The sequence below is a fragment of the Macaca fascicularis genome, chromosome 3 (assembly GCF_037993035.2).
Source record: "Macaca fascicularis isolate 582-1 chromosome 3, T2T-MFA8v1.1".
NCBI classification, from domain to species: Eukaryota; Metazoa; Chordata; class Mammalia; order Primates; family Cercopithecidae; genus Macaca; species Macaca fascicularis.
Window position 1 is genome coordinate 144247174 of NC_088377.1, and position 21240 is coordinate 144268413.

General features: G+C 40.1%; 1 protein-coding gene and 1 long non-coding RNA gene across 23 annotated transcripts in view; one reads left to right on the forward strand and one right to left on the reverse strand.

The window, feature by feature from the left end:
- Nucleotides 1-17706, forward strand: part of LOC141409908 (uncharacterized) — a 34423-nt gene extending 16717 nt beyond the window's left edge. The window contains exon 2 of the long non-coding RNA XR_012432753.1: nt 15445-17706. This is a non-coding gene — a long non-coding RNA (uncharacterized lncRNA). The remainder of the gene's footprint in view (nt 1-15444) is intronic.
- The window catches only part of CCDC146 (coiled-coil domain containing 146), a 245750-nt gene that overhangs the window by 123014 nt on the left and 101496 nt on the right, over nt 1-21240 (reverse strand). The window lies entirely within an intron of this gene.

The following is a 21240-nucleotide window of genomic DNA, read 5'->3' on the forward strand; positions in this document are numbered from 1 at the left end:
AGCTATCCTAAATATATATGCACCCAATACAGGAGCACCCAGATTCTTTTTTTTTTTTTTTTTTTTCTTTGAGACGGAGTCTCACTCTGTCACCCAGGCTGGAGTGCAGTGGCCAGATCTCAGTTCACTGCAAGCTCCGCCTCCCGGGTTCCCGCCATTCTCCTGCCTCAGCCTCCCGAGTAGCTGGGACCACAGACACCCACCACCTCGCCCGGCTAGTTTTTTGTATCTTTTTTTTTAGTAGAGACGGGGTTTCACTGTGTTAGCCAGGATGGTCTCGATCTCCTGACCTCGTGATCCACCCATCTCGGCCTCCCAAAGTGCTGGGATTACAGGCTTGAGCCACCGCGCCCGGCCGAGCACCCAGATTCTTAAAGCAAGTCCTTAAAGACTTACAAAGAGACTTAGACTCCCATACAATAATAATGGGAGACTTTAACACCCCACTGTCAACATTTGACAGATCAGTGAGACAGAAAGTTAACAAGGATATCTAGGAATTGAACTCAACTCTGCACCAAGCAGACCTAATAGACATCTACAGAACTCTCCACCCCAAATCAACAGAATATACATTCTTCTCAGCACCACATCGCACATATTCTAAAATCGACCACAGAATTGGAAGTAAAGTACTCCTCAGCAAATGTAAAAGAACAAAAATCACAACTAACTGCCTCTCAGACCACAGTGCAATCAAATTAGAACTCAAGATTAAGAAACTCACTCAAAACCGCACAACTACATGGAAACTGAACAACTTGCTCCTGAATGACTACTGGGAAAATAACGAAATGAAGCCAGAAATAAACATGTTCTTTGAAACCAATGAGAACAAAGATACAACATACCAGAATCTCTGGGACACATTTAAAGCAGTGTGTAGAGGGAAATTTATAGCACTAAATGCCCACAAGAGAAAGCAGAAAAGATCTAAAATTGATACCCTAACATCACAATTAAAAGAACTAGAGAAGCAAGAGCAAACACATTCAAAAGCTAGCAGAAGGCAAGAAAAAACTAAGATCAGAGCAGAACTGAAAGAGATAGAGAAACAAAAAACCCTTCAAAAAATCAATGAATCCAGGAGTTGGTTTTTTGAAAAGATCAACAAAATTGATAGACCACTAGCAAGACTAATAAAGAAGAGAGAAGAATCAAAGAGATGCAATAAAAAATGATAAAGGGGATATCACCACCAACCCCACAGAAATACAAACTACCATCAGAGAATACTATAAACACCTCAATGTAAATAAACTAGAAATCCTAGAAGAAATGGATAATTTCCTGGACACTTACACTCTCCCAAGACTAAACCAGGAAGAAGTTGAATCCCTGAATAGACCAATAGCAGGCTCTGAAATTGAGGCAATAATTAATAGCCTATCAAACAAAAAAAGTTCAGGACCAGACAGATTCACAGCCAAATTCTACCAGAGGTACAAGAAGGAGCTGGTACCATTCCTTCTGAAACTATTCCAATCAATAGAAAAAGAGGGAATCCTCCCTAACTCATTTTATGAGGCCAGCATCATCCTGATACCAAAACCTGGCAGAGACACAACAAAAAAAGAGAATTTTAGACCAGTATCCCTGATGAACATCGATGCAAAAATCCTCAATAAAATACTGGCAAACCAAATCCAGGAGCACATCAAAAAGCTTATGCATCATGATCAAGTGGGCTTCATCCCTGGGGTGCAAGGCTGGTTGAACATACGCAAATCAATAAACATAAGCCAGCCTATCAACAGAACCAAAGACAAAAACCACGTAATTACCTCAATAGATGCAGAAAAGGCCTTTGACAAAATTCAACAGCCCTTCATGCTAAAAACTCTCAATAAATTCGGTATTGATGGAACGTATCTCAAAATAATAAGAGCTATTTATGACAAACCCACAGCCAATATCATACTGAATGGGCAAAAACTGGAAGTATTCCCTTTGAAAACTGGCACAAGACAGGGATGCCCTCTCTCACCACTCCTATTCAACAAGTGTTGGAAGTTCTGGCTAGGGCAATTAGGCAAGAGAAAGAAATAAAGGGTATACAGTTAGGAAAAGAAGAAGTCAAATTGTCCCTGTTTGCAGATGACATGATTGTATATTTAGAAAACCCCATTGTCTCAGCCCAAAATCTCCTTAAGCTGATAAACAACTTCAGCAAAGTCTCAGTATACAAAATTAATGTGCAAAAATCACAAGCATTCTTATACACCAATAACAGACAAACAGAGAGCCAAATCATGAATGAACTCCCATTCACGATAGCTTCAAAGAGAACAAAATACATAGGAATCCAACTTACAAGGGATGTAAAGGATCTCTTCAAGGAGAACTACAAACCACTGCTCAGTGAAATAAAAGACGACACAAACAAATGGAAGAACATACCATGCTCATGGATAGGAAGAATCAATATTGTGAAAATGGCCATACTGCCCAAGGTAATTTATAGATTCCATGCCATCCCCATTAAGCTACCAAAGACTTTCTTCATAGAATTTGAAAAAACTGCTTTAAAGTTCATATGGAACCCAAAAAGACCCCCACATTGCCAAGAAAATCCTAAGTCAAAAGAACAAAGCTGGAGGCATCATGCTACCTGACTTCAAACTATACTACAAGGCTACAGTAACCAAAACAGCATGGTACTGGTACCAAAACAGAGATATAGACCAATGGAACAGAACAGAGCCCTCAGAAAGAATACCACACATCTACAACCATTTGATCTTTGACAAACCTGACAAAAACAAGAAATGGGGAAAGGATTCCCTATTTAATAAATGGTGCTGGGAAAATTGGCTAGCCATAAGTAGAAAGCTGAAACTGGATCCTTTCCTTACTCCTTAGACGAACATTAATTCAAGATGGATTAGAGACTTAAATGTTAGACCTAAAACTATAAAAACCCTAGAAGAAAACCTAGGTAATACCATTTAGGACATAGGCATGGGCAAGGACTTCATGTCTAAAACACCAAAAGCAATGGCAACAAAAGCCAAAATTGACAACTGGGATCTAATTAAACTAAACAGCTTCTGCACAGCAAAAGAAACTACCATCAGAGTGAACAGGCAACCTACAGAATGGGAGAAAATTTCTGCAATCTACTCATCTGACAAAGGGCTAATATCCAGAACCTACAAAGAACTCAAACAAATTTACAAGAAAAAAACAAACAACCCCATCAAAAAATTGGCAAAGGGTATGAACAGACACTTCTCAAAAGAAGACATTTATACAGCCAACAGACACATGAAAAAATGCTCATCATTGCTTGCCATCAGAGACATGCAAACCAAAATCACAATGAGATATCATCTCACACCAGTTAGAATAGCAATCATTAAAAAATTAGGAAACAACAGGTACTGGAGAGGATGTGGAGAAATAGGAATACTTTTACACTGTTGGTGGGCCTGTCAACTAGTTCAACCATTGTGGAAAACACTGTGGTGATTCCTCAAGGATCTAGAACTAGAAATACCATTTGACCCAGCCATCCCATTACTGGGTATATACTCAAAGGATTATAAACCATGCTGCTATAAAGACACATGCACACGTATGTTTATTGCGGCACTATTCACAATAGCAAAGACTTGGCATCGACCCAAATGTCCATCAGTGACAGACTGAATTAAGAAAATGTGGCACACATACACCATGGAATACTATGCACCCATAAAAAAGGATGAGTTCATGTTCTTTGTAGGGACATGGATGCAGCTGGAAACCATCGTTCTCAGTAAACTATCGCAAGAACAGAAAACCAAACACTGCATGTTCTCACTCATAGGTGGGAACTGAACAATGAGATTACTTCGACACGGTAAGGGGAACACCACACACCGGGGCCTGTTGTGCAGAGCAGGGAGTGGGGAGGGATAGCACTAGGAGATATACCTAATGTAAATGACGAGTTAATGGGTACAGTACACCAACATGGCACATATATACATATGTAACAAACCTGCACGTTGTGCACACGTACCCTAGAACTTAAAGTATAATAATAATAAAAAAAAGATATTCACATTTGGATACATCACAAACTGCTGAAAGCTAAAGATAAAGATAAATCTCTAAAGTGGCCAAAAACCAAAAACAAACAAAAAAACCCCCAGCTTATTATGTACAAGGGAATCACAGTAAGAGTGACTCGTCATCTAAAATAATGGAGGACAGAAGGCAGTGACTTGACACATTCAAAGTGAAGAAAACACACACACACACACACACACACACACACACACACACACACACCTGTCAGCCAAGAATCCTATATCCATCAAAAACATCTTTCAAATAGGAAGGGAAAATAAAGACATTCCAATATAAACCAAACTAGAGAAAATCATTGCTGGCACACCTGCCTTATAAGAAATAATAAAATAAGTTCTTCATGCTGGAAAGAAGGGACAATAACTCAAATCCACATAAAAAAACAAAGAGTGTACTCAAGTTGAAAACATGCTCATATAAAAGCTTGGACACGAACGTTTATAGCAGCATCCTTCATAATAGTAAAAAAAAGAAAAAACCTTCATGTCCATCAATTGACAAATGGACAAACAAAATATATATCCATAGGATGGAATATTCAGCCATAAAAAGGAATGGAGTCTTCACGCCTACTATAACATGGGTGAACTTTGAAATCTATATGCTAAGTGAAAGAGGCCAGATACCAAAGACCACATATTGTGTTATTCATTTATATGAAATATCCAGAGTGGGCAGATCTTTGGAGACAGAAAGTCGATTTAGTGGTTTCCTACATGTAAGGCAACTGGTGGGAGGGGAATGACTTTTAATGGGCACAAGGTTTCTTTGGTGTCATGAAAATATTCTACAATTAGGCCATGACTATAACACTCTGTGTATACACTAAAGGCCATTAAAAACACTTTAAAAGAGTGAATTTTATGGTAGAACTCAAGAAAACTTAATTTTAATGTAAATTATATTAGAAATCAATTTTCTGTGTAAAAGAGATACAACTGTAAAATCAAATTAGTGAAAACACTACAAAATTAAAATTAAATTGCAAATACAAAGGATGAACTCATGCTTAAATTTTTTTTTCCTAGCTTTGTCCATTAAATAGCCTAGACTGCACACCTACAACTATCTGATCTTTGACCAACCTGACAAAAACAAGCAATAGGAAAAGGACTACCTATATTCAATAAATGGTGCTGGGATAACCGGATAACCATATGCAGAAGATTGAAACTGGACCCCTTCCTTACACCATACATAAAAATTAACTCAAGATGGATTAAAGACTTAAATGTAAAACCTACAACTATAATAACCCTGGAAGACAGCCTAGGCAATACCATTCAGGACACAGACATAGGCAAAGATTTAATGATGAGGACACCAAAAGCAATTGCAACAAAAACAAAAATTGGCAAACGGGATCTAATTAAACTAAAGAGTTTCTGCACAGCAAAAGAAACTATCAACAGAGTAAACAATCTACAGGATGGGAAAAATTTTTGCAAACTATGTATCCAACAAAGGCCTAATATCCAGCATCTATGAGGAATGTAAATTTATAAGAAAAAGCCAAACAACCCTACTAAAAAGTGAGCAAAGGACATGAACACTTTCCAAAAGAAGACATACATGTGGCCAATGCCAACAATTTTATGAAAAAAAGCTCAACATCACTGACCATTAGAGAAATGCAAATCAAAACCACACTGAGACACCATCTCACACCAGTCAGAATGACTACTATTAGTTGGCGGAGGGAGAGCTTTAGGAAAAATAGCTAATGTATGCTGGGCTTAACACCTAGGTGATGGGTTGACAGGTGCAGCAAACCACCATGGCACACATTTACCTATGTAACAAACCTGCATATCCTGCACATGTGCCCCAGAACTAAAAATAAAAATTTTTTAAAAAGTCAAAAAATAACAGATGTTGGTGAGGTTGTGAAGAAAAAGGAACGCTTATACACTGTTGGTGGGAATGTAAATATTTCAGCCATTGTGGAAGACAGTAGCGATTCCTCAAATATCTAAAGACAGAAATACCATTCGATCCAGCAACCCCATTAATGGGTATATACCCAAAGGAATATAAATTATTCTATTATAAAGAGACATCCATGCATATGTTCATTGCAGCACTATTCACAATAGCAAAGACATGGAATCAACCTAAATGGCCATCAATGATAGACTGGATGAAGAAAATGTGGTACACATACACCATGGAATACTATGCAGCCATAAAAAAGAATGAGATCATGTCCTTTGCAGGGACATGGATGGAACTGGAGGCCATTATCCTTAGCAAACTAACACAGGGACAGAAAACCAAATACTACATGTTCTCACTTATAAGTCGGAGCTAAATGATGAAAACACATGGACACATAGAGGGAAACAACACACACTGGGGCCTGTCACAGGGTGGACGGGAGGAGAAGGGAGAGGATCAAGAAAAACTACTAATAGGTACTAGGCTTAATACTTGGGTGATGAAATAATCTGTACAACAAACCCCCATGACACAAGTTTACCTATGTAACAAACCTGCACTTGTACCACTAAACTTAAAGGTTAAAAAATATATAATGGTCTAGAAACAATGCCACATTAACAACGAGTACTCCGCTAATATGTTTTGGTCTATAATCTTATTTCCCACTAAAAGCAAGCAGCAAGGGTTAGAAATGGTTGATTACAGGTCTGGTATAGGGAAGACACAAAGTGAAGCTGAGACATCTTGTTAAGCCAGAAAGCAAGAACCATCCATAGAAGATGATCTTATTTTACATATGAGTATGTAAATATAGAGAGATCCAGAAGGATAAGAACTAAGATGTTAAAATGATATGCTCTGGGTAGTAAGAATGTGCTGCTTTTATGTTTTTATTTTTGCCTGCCTGTGTTTTCTAATTTTTCCAATATGTATTACTTTTAATAGCAAAAGGCTATTAAAAATGTGCTTGCAGACTATTGCTGTAAACAAGAGGGAATTAGAACAGAATTTTAAGCTAGAGAGTACTGTGATCAGGTCCTAGTGGCAGATAAAGCCAGATTCTAGCTCTGACTCAGTGAATGCTCAACTGTATTTTCCCTAAGTTGAGTCCCATATTTAACAGCAATGGTTTGAAGCCTAATTGTAGGTGGGCCAAGGATGCATGTTGGCTAGTTTTAGGGGCACAGAAAAGCAGGAAAATTACAGAGGTTTCTTTTCCTGTTTTCTGTCTCTATCATTCTGCTGACCTTTGGTGCCTTACGAACCAGAAAAAAGAAAGCTGACAGGGTACAACACGTGATATGTCCTTGCAGTTTCTACATAAATTGGAGAAGGTCAAGTCATAGATGTTCAGAATGTTAGGTGATAAACTTTGTTATATTGGTCTCCTCTAAAAAAACAAATATCTCTTAAAAAGACTAAAGTGTGGAGAATAGATTTTAGCCACCTTAAACATAAAAAATCATAATCTAGATGTCAACATCCATCAAAAAGAGACTTTTCTGTGAAATTATGAACTTTTTAAGCAGGTCGATCCCTGGTTAGAAACTTCACACTAAGTTTTAGCGGATAAAAATGCTTCACTCATAAACAGTATCAGACATGGAAAATGGTTGCATTTTCACATTGTATGATACAAATGGGTACAGAACTCAAGTTTGTCATGTTTCAAAAATGCAGAATCTAAGAAATACAGCACAAAGGTCAATCTTAAATTGTCAAAGAGTATACACAATGAAAGGTTAGCTATAATGTCATAAGTTCACAAATATGATTTCACAATAGATTCTGTGTTACTGAATTGCCCTGCTGGCAATTATGCGACTGGAAGGAAACATTTACTCTAGAGATAAAGTTTAAAAAGAGTTCATGATTCACGGATGACATGTAATAATATGGAAAAAATTTCAAAAATTGAAATTCTAGGACATTCCAAGGAAAGTAATAGCTCAGTAAGAGCTTTTACCAAGTGAGTTTATCTGGAAGGGGGTCAGCATGAGGAAACAATTAGGTGTTTGCGTGGGTGTGTGCAGGGAACCTGGATTTGTCCAAGGTGGTCATAGCTATTTGCCTACCCTGTTCTTGTGACTTTGACATTACCTAGCGGGTTGGCTTCATTCTGGGGAATGGCTGGCATGCTTTGGAAGGTAATATAAATGCGAAAGTATAAATGGTTACCACTCTCATCTCCCTTTCGCCTGCTCCCCTCTCACTGCTGGAAATAAACAACATAGCCATTTGAAGTTGTTTCCAAATGCAGCTGAGCTCTCAGCACTGCTTCCTTTGACTTTTCCCATAGGTTGTTATCTCAAGCTTTAGCTTTCTCACACGTCTAACTCGTTCACAGAAAATATTAGGCCACATATTCCTTTCCTTCTCCACCTGTGCTTTCAAATATATGCTCTCCTACCTTTTCCTAGGCATTGAGTCATCAGTGATAGCTTCTCTCCTTTTAATCTCTACTTCTTCCTCTTTTTTTTTTTTTTTTTGAGATGAAGTTTCACTCTTGTTGGCTAGGCCAGAGCGCAATGGCGCGATCTCAGCTCACTGCAACCTCCACCTCCCGGGTTCAAGCAATTCTCCTGCCTCAGCCTTCCCGAGTAGCTGGGATTACAGGTGCCCGCCACCATGCCCAGCTAATTTTTGTATATTAATAGAGACGGGGTTTCACCATGCTGAACAGGCTGGTCTTGAGCTTCTGACTTCAGATGATCCACGCACCTTGGCCTCCCAAAGTATTGGGATTACAGGTATAAGCCACTGCACCCGGCCCTACTTCTTCTTTACTGGCTAGCATAGTCTAGTAGTCAAGTACATCATTGCTTCAGACCCTTCAAAGGATCTTACCACAAGTGATCCACATCACTTGTGGATCTTATTTTGAATTATAGCTCTGCAAGGTTTTTTTTTTTTTTTTTTTTTTGGCAAGATCTTGCTCTGTTGCCCAGGCTGGGGTACAGTGGTGTAATCATAACTCACTGCAGCCTCGAACTCCTCTGGCTCAAGCGATACTCCTGCCTCAGCCTCCCAAGTAGTTAGGACTACAAGTGTGCATCACCATGCCCCGCTAGGTTTTCTTAAAATGTTTTGTAGAGATGGAGTCTTGCTATGTCGCCCAGGCTGATCTCGAACTTCTGGTCTCAGGTAATCCTTCTGCTTTGGTCTCCCCAAAAGTGATGGGATTACAGGTGTGAGCCACCATGCCTGGCCAGCTTTGCTGTTTTTTTAAATTATGCAACTTGAAGTGATATTTAACTAGTCCTTGCCTTGGTTTCTTCAGTTGTAAGAGACACAAAAAATGAATCAATGTACACATGTAGTTTAGTATCTTAGTGCACAAATAAAGTCTTAATCAGTGTTAGCTAGTTTATTATAATCATTATTATCTTAAACCTATAAATTTGCTCATCTCTCTCATTTCAAAAACCAACAAGACAAAATCCACCTCGGGCGTTGTGCTCCCATTTAATTACCTTCTTTCTCTCCTTGACTTTTCACTTCAATTCTTCTCAAAAGAGTAGTCTCTGCTCTGTCCCTTCATTCCCTCCCCTTTCATCACTTACCAACCTGTAGTAACCAGACTCCCAGTACACTATCAAATTAGTAAACTGACTGAGGACTTCCTCACTTGTCCTCCTTGCGTCTGTCCTGTATGCTGCCAGCAGACTGCTCCATCGAAACACAATTCTCACCTTGCTTCAGACCCTTCAAAGGATCTTACCACCTTCAGAATTAAGTCTAGGCTCCTTAACATGGTGTAGAAAGGTCTTCATTATCTGGTAGCTGCCGCCTTCTCCAAACCTGTCTCCTCCCTCTATCTCCTATGATGATTTCAGTTCTGTAATAGCAACTACAGTTCCTATGGTAGGTAGAACAATCCCCCGCATTCCCCAGGATGTGCATGTCCTAATCCACGGAACCTGTGGATGGCTCTCTCTACATGACAAAAGAGACTTTGCAAATTTGATTAAGAATGGCCCCTTGAGATGGGGAGATTATTGTGGATTAACCAGGTGAGCCCAATCCAATCATGTGAGTACTTCAAAGCAGAGAATCATTCCTGGCTGGATTTCAGACATGAAATGAAAGGAGGAGGAGGAAAGATCTGAAATATGAGAAGGACTTGACCCACTGTTGCTGACTATGAAGGAAGGTGGTCATGAGTCAAGGAACATAGGTGGCTTCCAGAAGCTGGAAAAGGCAAGGAACTAAATGCTTCCCTGGAGCCTCCAGAAATGAATGTAGCCATGGTTATACCTTGATTTTAGCCAACTGAGGCTCAGCTTGGACTTCTGATCTACAGAATTATTAGATGATAAATTTGTGTTTAAGCCACTAAGTTTGTGGTAATTTGTTATGGCAGCACAGAAAACTAATACAATTCCTAAACAACACCACGTTTTGTTTGTTTTTTTAATTATACTTTAAGTTCTAGGGTCCATGTGCACAGCATGCAGGTTTGTTACATATGTATACATGTGCCATGATGGTGTGCTGCACCCATTAACTTGTCATTTACATTAGGTATATCTCCTAATGCTATCCCTCCCCCCTCCCCCCACCCACAACAGGCCCCAGTGTGTGATGTTCCCCTTCCTGTATCCAAGTGTTCTCATCATTCAATTCCCACCTATGAGTGTGAACATGTGGTGTTTGGTTTTCTGTTCTTGTGATAGTTTGCTGAGAATGATGATTTCCAGCTGCATCCATGTCCCTACAAAGGACATGAACTCATCCTTTTTTATGGCTGCATAGTATTCCATGGTGTATATGTGCCACATTTTCTTTATCAGTCTATCATTGATGGGCATTTGGGTTGATTCCAAGTCTTTGCTATTGTGAATAGTGCCACAATAAACATACGTGTGCATGTGTCTTTATAGCAGCATGATTTATAATCCTTTGAGAATATACCCAGTAATGGGATGGCTGGGTCAAATGGTATTTCTAGTTCTAGATCCTTGAGGAATCGCCACACTGTTTTCCACAATGGTTGAAGTAGTTGACAGTCCCACCAATGGTGTAAAAGTTTCACAGCCTGTTATTGGTCTATTCAGGGATTCAACTTCTTCCTGGTTTAGTCTTGGGACAGTGTATGTGTCCAGGAATTTATCCATTTTTTTTCTAGGCTTTCTAGTTTATTTGTGTAGAGGTGTTTATAGTATTCTATGATGATAGTTTGTATTTCTGTGGGATCGGTGGTGATATCCCCTTTTTCATTTTTTATTGCATCTCCTTGATTCTTCTCTCTTTTCTTCTTTATTAGTCTTGCTAGTGGACTGTCAATTTTGTTGATCTTTTCAAAAAACCAGCTCCTGGATTCACTGATTTTTTGGAGGGTTTTTCACGTCTCTATCTCCTTCAGTTCTGCTCTTAGTTATTTCTTGCCTTCCGCTAGCTTTTGAATGTGTTTGCTCTGGCTTCTGTAGTTCTTTTGTGATGTTAGGGTGTCAATTCTAGATCTTTCCTGCTTTCTCTTGTGGGCATTTGTGCTATAAATTTCCCTCTACACACTGCTTTAAATGTGTCCCAGAGATTCTGGTATGTTGTATCTTTGTTCTCATTGGTTTCAAAGAACATGTTTATTTCTGCCTTCATTTCGTTATGTACCCAGTAGTCATTCAGGAGCAGGTTGTTCAGTTTCCATGTAGTTGAGTTGTTTTGAGTGGGTTTCTTAATGCTGAGTTCTAGTTTGATTGCACTGTGGTCTGAGAGACAGTTTGTTATAATTTCTGTTCTTTTACATTTGCTGAGGAGTGCTTTACTTCCAACTGTGTGGTCAGTTTTGGAATATGTGTGATGTGGTGCTGAGAAGAATGGGTATTCTGTTGATTTGGGGTGGAGAGTTCTATTGGTGTCTATTAGGTCTGCTTGGTGCAGAGATGAGTTCAAGTCCTGGATATCCTTGTTAACTTTCTGTCTTATTGATCTGTCAAATGTTGACAGTGGGGTGTTAGAGTCTCCTATTATTATTGTGTGGGACTCTAAGTCTCTTCGTAAATCTCTAAGGACTTGCTTTATGAATCTGGGTGCTCCTGTATTGGGTGCACATATATTTAGGATAGTTAGCTCTTCTTGTCGAATTGATCCCTTTACCATTATGTAATGGCCTTCTTTGTCTCTTTTGATCTTTGTTGGTTTAAAGTCTGTTTTATCAGAGACTAGGGTTGCAACCACTGCCTTTTTTTGTTTTCCATTTGTTTGGTAGATGTTCCTCCATTCCTTCATTTTGAGCCTGTGTGTGTCACTGCACTTGAGATGGGTCTCCTGAATACAGCACACTGATGGGTCTTGACTCTTTATCCAATTTGCCAGTCTGTCTTTTAATTGGACCATTTAGTCCATTTACATTTAAGGTTAATATTGTTATGTGTGAACTTGATCCTGTCATTATGATATTAGCTGGTTATTTTGCTCGTTAGTTGATGCGGTTTCTTCCTAGCATCGATGGACTTTACATTTTGGTATGTTTTTGCAATGGCTGGTACCTGTTGTTCCTTTCTATGTTTAGTGCTTCCTTCAGGATCTCTTGTAGGGCAGGCCTGGTGGTGACAAAATCTCTCAGCATTTGCTTGTCTGTAAAGGATTTTATTTCTCCTTCACTTATGAAACTTAGTTTGGCTGGATATGAAATTCTGGGTTGAATATTCTTTTAAGAATGTTGAATATTGGCCCCCCACTCTTTTCTGGCTTGTAGAATTTCTGCCGAGAGATCTTCTGTTAGTCTGATGGGCTTCCCTTTGTGGGTAACCCGATCTTTCTCTCTGGCTGCCCTTAACATTTTTTCCTTCATTTAAACTTTGGTGAATCTGACAATTGTGTGTCTTGGACTTGGTCTTCTCGAGGATTATCTTGGTGGCGTTCTCTGTATTTCCTGAATTTGAATGTTGGCCTGCCTTGCTAGGTTGGGTAAGTTCTCCTGGATAATATCCTGCAGAGTGTTTTCCATCTTGCTTCCATTCTCCCCGTCACTTTCAGGTACACCAATGAGACATAGATTTGGTCTTTTCACATAGTCCCATATTTCTTGGAGGCTTTATTCATTTATTTTTACTCTTTTCTCTCTAAGCTTCTGTTCTCACTTCATTTCATTCAGTTGATTTTCTATCACTGATACCCTTTCTTCCAGTTGATCAAATCGGTTACTGAAGCTTATGCATTCATCACGTAGTTCTCATGCCATGGTTTTCAGTTCCATCAGGTCATTTAAGGACTTCTCCACATTAGTTATTATAGTTAGCCGTTTGTCAAATCTTTTTTCAAGATTTTTAGCTTCTTTGCGATGGGTTTTTACCTCCTCTTTTAGCTAGGAGAAGTTTGATCGCCTGAAGCCTTCTTCTCTCAACTCGTCAAAGTCATTCTCTGTCCAGCTTTGTTCCGTTGCTGGCGAGGAGCTACATTCCTTTGGAGTGGGAGAGGCATTCTGATTTTTAGAATTTTCAGCTCTTCTGCTCTGTTTTTTTTTCCCCATCTTTGTGGTTTTATTTACCTTTGGTCTTTGATGATGGTGACGTACAGATGGGGTTTTAGTGTGGATGTCCTTTCTGTTTGTTAGTTTTCCTTCTAACAGTCAGGACCCTCAGCTGCAGGTCCGTTGGAGTTTGCTGGAGGTTCACTCCAGACCCTGTTTGCCTGGGTATCAGCAGCGGAGGCTGCAGAAGAGTGAATATTGCTGAACAGCAAATGTTACTGCCTGATCGTTCCTCTGGCTGCTTCGTCTCAGAGGGGTACCCGGCCATGTGAGGTGTCAGTCTGCCCCTACTGGGGGGTGCCTCCTAGTTAGGCTACTTGGGGGTCAGGGACCCACTTAAGGAGGCAGTCTGTCCGTTCTCAGATCTCAAACTCCGTGCTGGGAGAACCACTACTCTCTTCAAAGCTGTCAGACAGAGACATTTACATCTGCAGAGGTTTCTGCTGCCTTTTGTTTGGCTATACCCTGACCCCAGAGGTGGAGTCTACAGAGGCAGGCTGGCCTCCTTGAGCTGCAGTGGGCTCCACCCAGCTCGAGCTTCCAGGCTGCTTTGTTTACCTACTCAAGCCTCAGCAATGGTGGGCGCCCCTCCCCCAGCCTCGCTGCCACCTTGCAGTTAGATCTCAGACTGCTGTGCTAGCAATGAGGGAGGCTCCATGGTCGTGGGACCCTCTAAGCCAGGTGCAGGATATAATCTTCTGGTGTGCCATTTGCTAAGATCCTTGGAAAAGGGCAGTATTAGGGTGGGAGTGTCCCAATTTTCCAGGTGCTGTCTATCATGGTTTCCTTGGGCTAGGAAAGGGAATTTCCTGACCCCTTCCGCTTCCCAGGTGAGGCGATGCCTTGCCTTGCTTCGGCTCTTGCTCGGTGGGCTGCACCCACTGTCCTGCACCCACTCTCTGACACACCCTAGTGAGATGAACCTGGTACGTCAGTTGGAAATGCAGAAATCACCCGTCTTCTGTGTCGCTCACGCTGGGAGCTGTAGACTGGAGCTTTTCCTATTCGGCCATCTACCATACCATGTTTTTACATGTTATTTCTACCTATCTGCAATTTCTTTTCTCTCTTATCTACTCAAAACACTCCAATTACCCCTATTCTTCCTTTAAAGCAACTCAGTGGTCACCACCTGTGGCTCCTTCAAGTGACACCTCCAGGCAGAATCGATTAGTTCTCCCTACTGCTGCTGTATTTTCAGATGCCTCTATTATTGCACACATTGTACACTGTGGTCAACATGTTTAAACATCTACCCCCCCATTAGACTGTGCACTCCTTGATGACAGGAACCCTGCTCTGTTAATCCTTGAGGCCTCACACATAATTTGACATCTTGTAAGTGCTTAATAATTTCCATTAAACTGTTGTTGATCTAAGCTTATCTTAAAACCAACAACGCAGTTAAAAGAATTCATGTTTATTCACCACTTCCACTGCAACTTATCTGTCACAGAAGGCAAATGTAAGAGATGGAGCATAGCAAGGTAATTTGGCCTGTCCATAGGCCTGGAAGAGCAAAGTGTGCCTTACAAAACTAGCTGCCTTGCTCACAACTCTTCTCCCTTCTGTGTGGTTGGCAAGGTTCACAGGATGAGCAGAGAATTCTGGGACTGTTCTCTCACAGCTGTTTGTTCCTTCTTTGGTGGCCACCACAGGAATGTGAGGGGGAGGTCAAAGAGGGCAAACAGGGCCTCCCAAGAGTTAAGACAGCAAATGCGGTGGGCATGGTGGGTGAGTAATGCAGGTGCTTAGCCACATGTATGACTTCAAAGTTGCAATAATTTTAAGATAAACATATGGTCAAATAAATTAAAAGCATGCCTAAACACATCCATGCCAATAAGTGTCATTCCCTTTAAAGCACCCACATTTATCCTAGTGAAACTGCAGTTGCTTAGACCTTTAATAATCATTTAACCCATGTTTAAAATTATTTCCTCTCTACCTCCAAGGATCCTGGGGGGAGATGGTAGCAGGTTGGAGTGGCTGTGAGCCCGAGAGGCAGGAAATGAGCCAGACTGAAACCCATATGCCTCTGTCAGAACTTCAAAGACTGCACCAATGTTAAGAGGAAAGAACCTAACAGGGCCAAAGCCGTGAAGCATATTCACTTAAGGATCAGAACACAGTCGGAGTCAGGAAACAGAGCCGGGATAAAACCACTAGAATAAAGTCACAAAACATTAACCAGAAGAGGCAGGGAGTGACCTGGCTACTAGAAGGAATTCTGTTGCAGGATGTGACAGACTAATCAGTGTTTAATCCTTCCTAGGCAGAGGCTCCACCACTAGTGCACCTTTAAAGGCCTGGAGTGGGCTCAGGCAGTGAGAAACTAGAAATGGAGCCTGGGCCTTTAGAGATCAGAGCATCTCTCATACAAGGGCTACACATGTATGAAGAACATGTCCATAGCTGGTCATTTGTTACCTCACTTTGTTGATCACAGACAAAAACCACTTCCCTGACCTTGTCCTATGTGTTGTCATTGTAAATGTGGGTGAGCCCAGAGAACAGTGGGCTGAATCTCTGGGTTTGGCTGCTTTCTATGCTGCCAAGTAGTAGTGGACACCCACCTTTCAAGCCCCCTTTTATGTGCTGAGAGCACCTCCCTTCTTAGCTGTCTGTCAGTCAGTATACCCCAGCTCTAGGCTGCAAGGCTTCAGTGTGGGGACAGAGGTGCTCCCCCACAACAAAGTCTGGGACCTCTGGTGCCCCACCTTCAAGTTTTGAAGATGCTGTTTCACCCAGTGTTCTTTCTGGTATTCGTCAATAGTGCATTTAGCATGGAGGCATCCCCAAGTGCCCTTCACTTCCCCTTCTGCCAGGCAGATTGTGATGAACAGTGAAGTCTTTCATGGCTACTCACAGAAGTAGTCTTTAAAAAAAGAACAAAAACTCAAAATTGCAACTTGAACTTCCCCATTAATACCATAAAATGGAACTTGGGAGCAGAATATAAGGATGTTTGAGTTCTACTCTTGCTAATTCACTGGTAAGGGGGCTTGAAATCCTGGCCACATATTTAGGCAAGTCTACTCTTTGTTAAATCATTTCCCAAGTAAGTTATTCTTTTTGATTCTGTTGAAAATGAAATTTTCCCCTCACTTTCATTTTTTGGCTCATTTATTGCTAGTGTATAGAAGCCATTCAGTTTTGTTCACTAAAATTCTCATTTGTCATGTAAATACAGAGCAAACCTCAGAACTCAGGTATGAGCCCTTTTATGTTTTCTGCAAGTGTTGTGTTTTGGGCAGAATATCTTTGCCTCTTTTGTTCACTTGATAGATCCTGAGCATTTAGACCACTCCCTGACACGCAGGTACTCGAAAATGTTGAACGAATCAGGCCACCATCTCTCATGCATTCCTCCATGACAGCACTTATCTTTATGTGTTGAAATCATATGCACATGTCTGTCCATCAGATGAGAAGTACTCTGAAACCAGGGATCATTCTAGTGTCCTAGGAACCCTGCATGGTACATGTCACACACCGGGTGCTCAGCACATGCCTGAAGACTCTATGGCTATGTATCAGGGTGGGGTTGCAGCATGAAGGGTTGCACATATCACCAAAGGAAATCACAATGTGTGGTGCTCCCTTTCCATATCCACATGTGATTTGGACCAGTCATAGAACTAACACCAGCAAATTAAACAGTGTGTATATGTGCATGCCTGTGTATGAAGGAAGAAGAACAAAAATTTGATATTTGTCATGAATGACATGACAAATACTGTATGTTGACTGTATGTAGAATACACACTCACTATACAGTTTGGAATGGATATTAAAAGCCTTTGAATCGAAAACCTGTCACACATTTCCTCCTGACACTGCTATCCAGGCAAAGTCAGTGATGTGGTTTGGATCTGTGTCCCTATAAAAAATCTCATGTTGAATTGTAATACCCAGTGTTGGAGGTGGAGTCTGATGGGAGGTGACTGGATCATGGGGGTGGATCCTTTATGAATGGTATAGCACTATCCCCTTGGTGCTGTGTCATTATAGAGTTCTCATGAGATCTGGTTGCTTTAAACTGTGCAGCACCTCCCTCTCCTCTCTCTCGCTCATGCTCCTGCCTTGTAAGATGTCTGTTCCTGCTTTGCCTTCCACCATGAGTAAAAGCTCCCTGAGGCTTTCCCAGAAGCAGATGCCTCCATGCTTCCTGTACAGCCTGTGGAACCACGAGCCAATTAAACCACTTTTCTTTGTAAGTTAGCCAGTCTCACATATTTCGTTATAGCAATGGAGACTGGATTAACACAGTCTTCAACTCAATGTGATCTGCCTCCAACAACACACAACTCAGCCTATAGCTACTCAATGGAAATCACTTCAGTAGATTGGTGGGCCAAATTTAAATATCAAAGAGATTCAAATCCCTGAGTAAAGCAGAAAATTCAACATCTGAGTATTTGAATCCTAACACTTTTTGGTGAGCAAAAGAACGGAAGTTTAAAAATAACTAAATGGGTATTATCAAGTGTTGTGGGAAGTCAGGGACCCTGAACGGAGGGACCAGATGAAGCCACGACAGAAGAATATAAATTGTGAAGATTTCATGGACATTTATCACTTCCCCAATCAATACTCTTATAATTTCCTATGCCTGTCTTTACTTTGATCTCTTAAACCCATCATCTTTGTAAACTGAGGATGTATGTTGCCTCAGGACCCTGTGATAATTGCGTTATCTGTACAAATTGTTTGTAAAACATGTGTGTTTGAACAATATGAAATATGGGCATCCTAAAAGAACAGGATAACAGCAATTTCCAGGGAACAAGGGAGATAATCATAAGGCCTGACTGCCTGCAGGGCCGGGCAGAACAGAGTCATATTTCTCTTCTTGCAAAAATGAATGAGAGAATTATCACTGAATTCTTTCTCTCAGCAAAGAACAGTCCTGGGAAAATAATGCATTCCCAGGGGAGGCCTCTAAAATGGCTGCTCTGGGAGTGTCTGTCTTATGCAGTTGTAGATAAGTTAAGAAATACGCTCTGGTCTCCTGCAGCACCCCCAGGCTTGCTAGGGTTAGGAAATTCCAGCCTGGCAAATTCTAGTCAGACCGGTTGTCTGCTCTTGAACACTGTTTCCTGTTAAGATGTTTATCAGTGACAATGTGTGCCCAGCAGGACATGGACCTTCATCAGTAATTCTAGTTTCACCCTGGCCTTGTGATCTCACTCTGCCTCTCTGCCCTTGTGATATTTTATTGCCTTTGAAGCATGTGATCTCTGTGACCCACACCTTATTCATACACTCCCTCCCCTTTTGAAATCCATAATAAAAACTTGCTGGTTTTGCAGCTCAGGGGGCATCACAGAGCCTGCCAACGTGTGATGTCACCCCCCGGAGACCTAGCTGTAAAATTTCTTTTGTACTCTTTCTCTTTATTTCTCAGACTAGCTGACACTTAGGGAAAAAAGAAAAGAACCTATGTTTAAATATTGGGGGCTGGCTCTCCCAATAATAAAGTGTTACATTTAAAAGTTCTAAAGTTAGAGCCTCAGAATCTTTTAGTTTATGTACTAATGTGAACCAGTTAGCTACCAAATAAATTTCTTCAAATGCTATAATTGACTTGTAACAGAAAATAGCTATTTCCCATCATAATTTCGTAACAGATTATCCTGGAATTTCCTTGGAAAAGGGTGGAATATTCAGAAATTAACAGTCTTCCAAGAAATCTGTTTTGTATTATATTTAGAGACACAGTTCTTCAGTTTATCTTAGTTTTTTAAAAAGCCAATAGAACCATACATAAGTATAATTTGAACTTTTTTCATTTGATACCAAACTTTGATACCTAAACAAAGTAGAAAGGAAACTTTTTTAAGTTTAAAAAATAGATTCTAACAAACATTTCACCAAACACAGCTGTTTCTAGTTCACAAAATTGACCATTACAAAATATTTTAATGTGTTTTCTGGCAAACAAATTGCCTCATTTCATGGAAAGGCCACATTTCCAGTTATTACTGATAGTTTATAAGAGTTTAAGGATATATAAACAATTTCTATGATTTCTATATCAGAAAAAGAAGGTAAGATAGTATTTAAATCTCTTAAAATATGCAAGATAGACCTTACTCATGTCATGGTAGTGTATTTCACGCCACAGATTGCAAATTAACAACCAACAGTATAACTACACTCTGCAGGTGTTTTTAGTGTGCACAAGTTTTTTTTAAAAAAATAGAGAATTCATTGGCAACACTTAAAAATTGGGGCCAGTCATGGTGGCTGATGCCTATAATCCTAGCTCTTTGGGAGGCTGAGGAGGCAGGATCACTTGAGCCCAACAGTGAAGGACCAGCCTAGGCAACATAGTGAGACCCCATCTCTACCAAAAAAAAAAAAAAAAAAAAAAAAGCAGTTATTCAGAAGGCTGATATGGGAGGATTGCTTGAGCCTGGGAGATGGAGGCTGCAGTGAGTTGTGATTATGCCACTGGACTCCAACCTGGGTGACAGGGTGAGACCCTGATAAAAAAAAAGAGAGAGAGGGAGAGAATTGGTAGGTTTTACCATAAAAATCAGAATTTTTCACTTTTCTTCAAAAATTATTACACTTGATGACACTGGATTCATATTCCACTGGATTCACTGTTGCAAATGCAGCAATCAAGTGGCATTTAGCAGAGACTGGCTTTCAGAGCTACCATAAGAGTACGCTTTTAAAAAGGGGCACAGTCTGACCCATTCATTCAATGTGTGCACACATACCAAGACAACTATTTGACTCACTCATGATAGATTTATGGGCCTTGTGGGCATTTGAGATTGGTATCTTGCTTTATAATTTATATATACATACATATGTATCTATTACATATAATATTTAATACATAAAATTTATATATAAATTATAACCTTATAAATTACAAAGGTTATAATTTATATATAGGTATATAAATATACACACATACGTACATACAGTCATGTTCTGCAAAATGACATTTCAGTCAATGATGGACCACATATGCAATGGTGGTTCCATAAAATTATAATGGAGCTGAAAAATTCCTATTGCTTACTGACACTGTAGTTGTCCTGACATTGTAGCATAACACATTAGTCATGTGGTTGTGGCCAGGTTGGTGTAAACAAACTTATTACACTGTCAGTTACATAAAACTATAGCACAGTACAGTGATGTCCTAGGCCTTCACATTCACTCACCACTCACTGACTTACCCCAAGCAACTTCCAGTCCTGCAAGCTCCATTCACAGTAAGTGCCCTATACAGGTATGTCTTTTTCTTTTATACCATATTTTTACTGTACCTTTTCTATGTTTAGATACATTTAGATACTTAAATACTTACCATTGTATCACAGTTGCCTATAATATCAGCACAGTAACATTCTGTACAGACTTGTATCCTAGGAGCTATAGACTACACCATATAACCTAACGGTGTAGTAGGCTATACCACCTAGGTTTGTGTAAGGTACCCTCTATGATGTTTGCACAATGATTAAATAGCCTAACAATGTTTTTCTCAGAACATATCCCTCTTAAGTGACACATGACAACACCCATATAGAACTATATATTTATATAACTCTCTCTCTCTCTATATATATGTGTGTGTGTGTGTGTGTATATAGTTAACAAGGATATATATGTAGAAAATATTTTGAAGTTGTAGTTGACTTTTTCCACAAATATGTATATATTTTCATATATATTTATAATGCCATGGCTCTTTGTTTCTAAAACAAATGAGTATGTAGCTG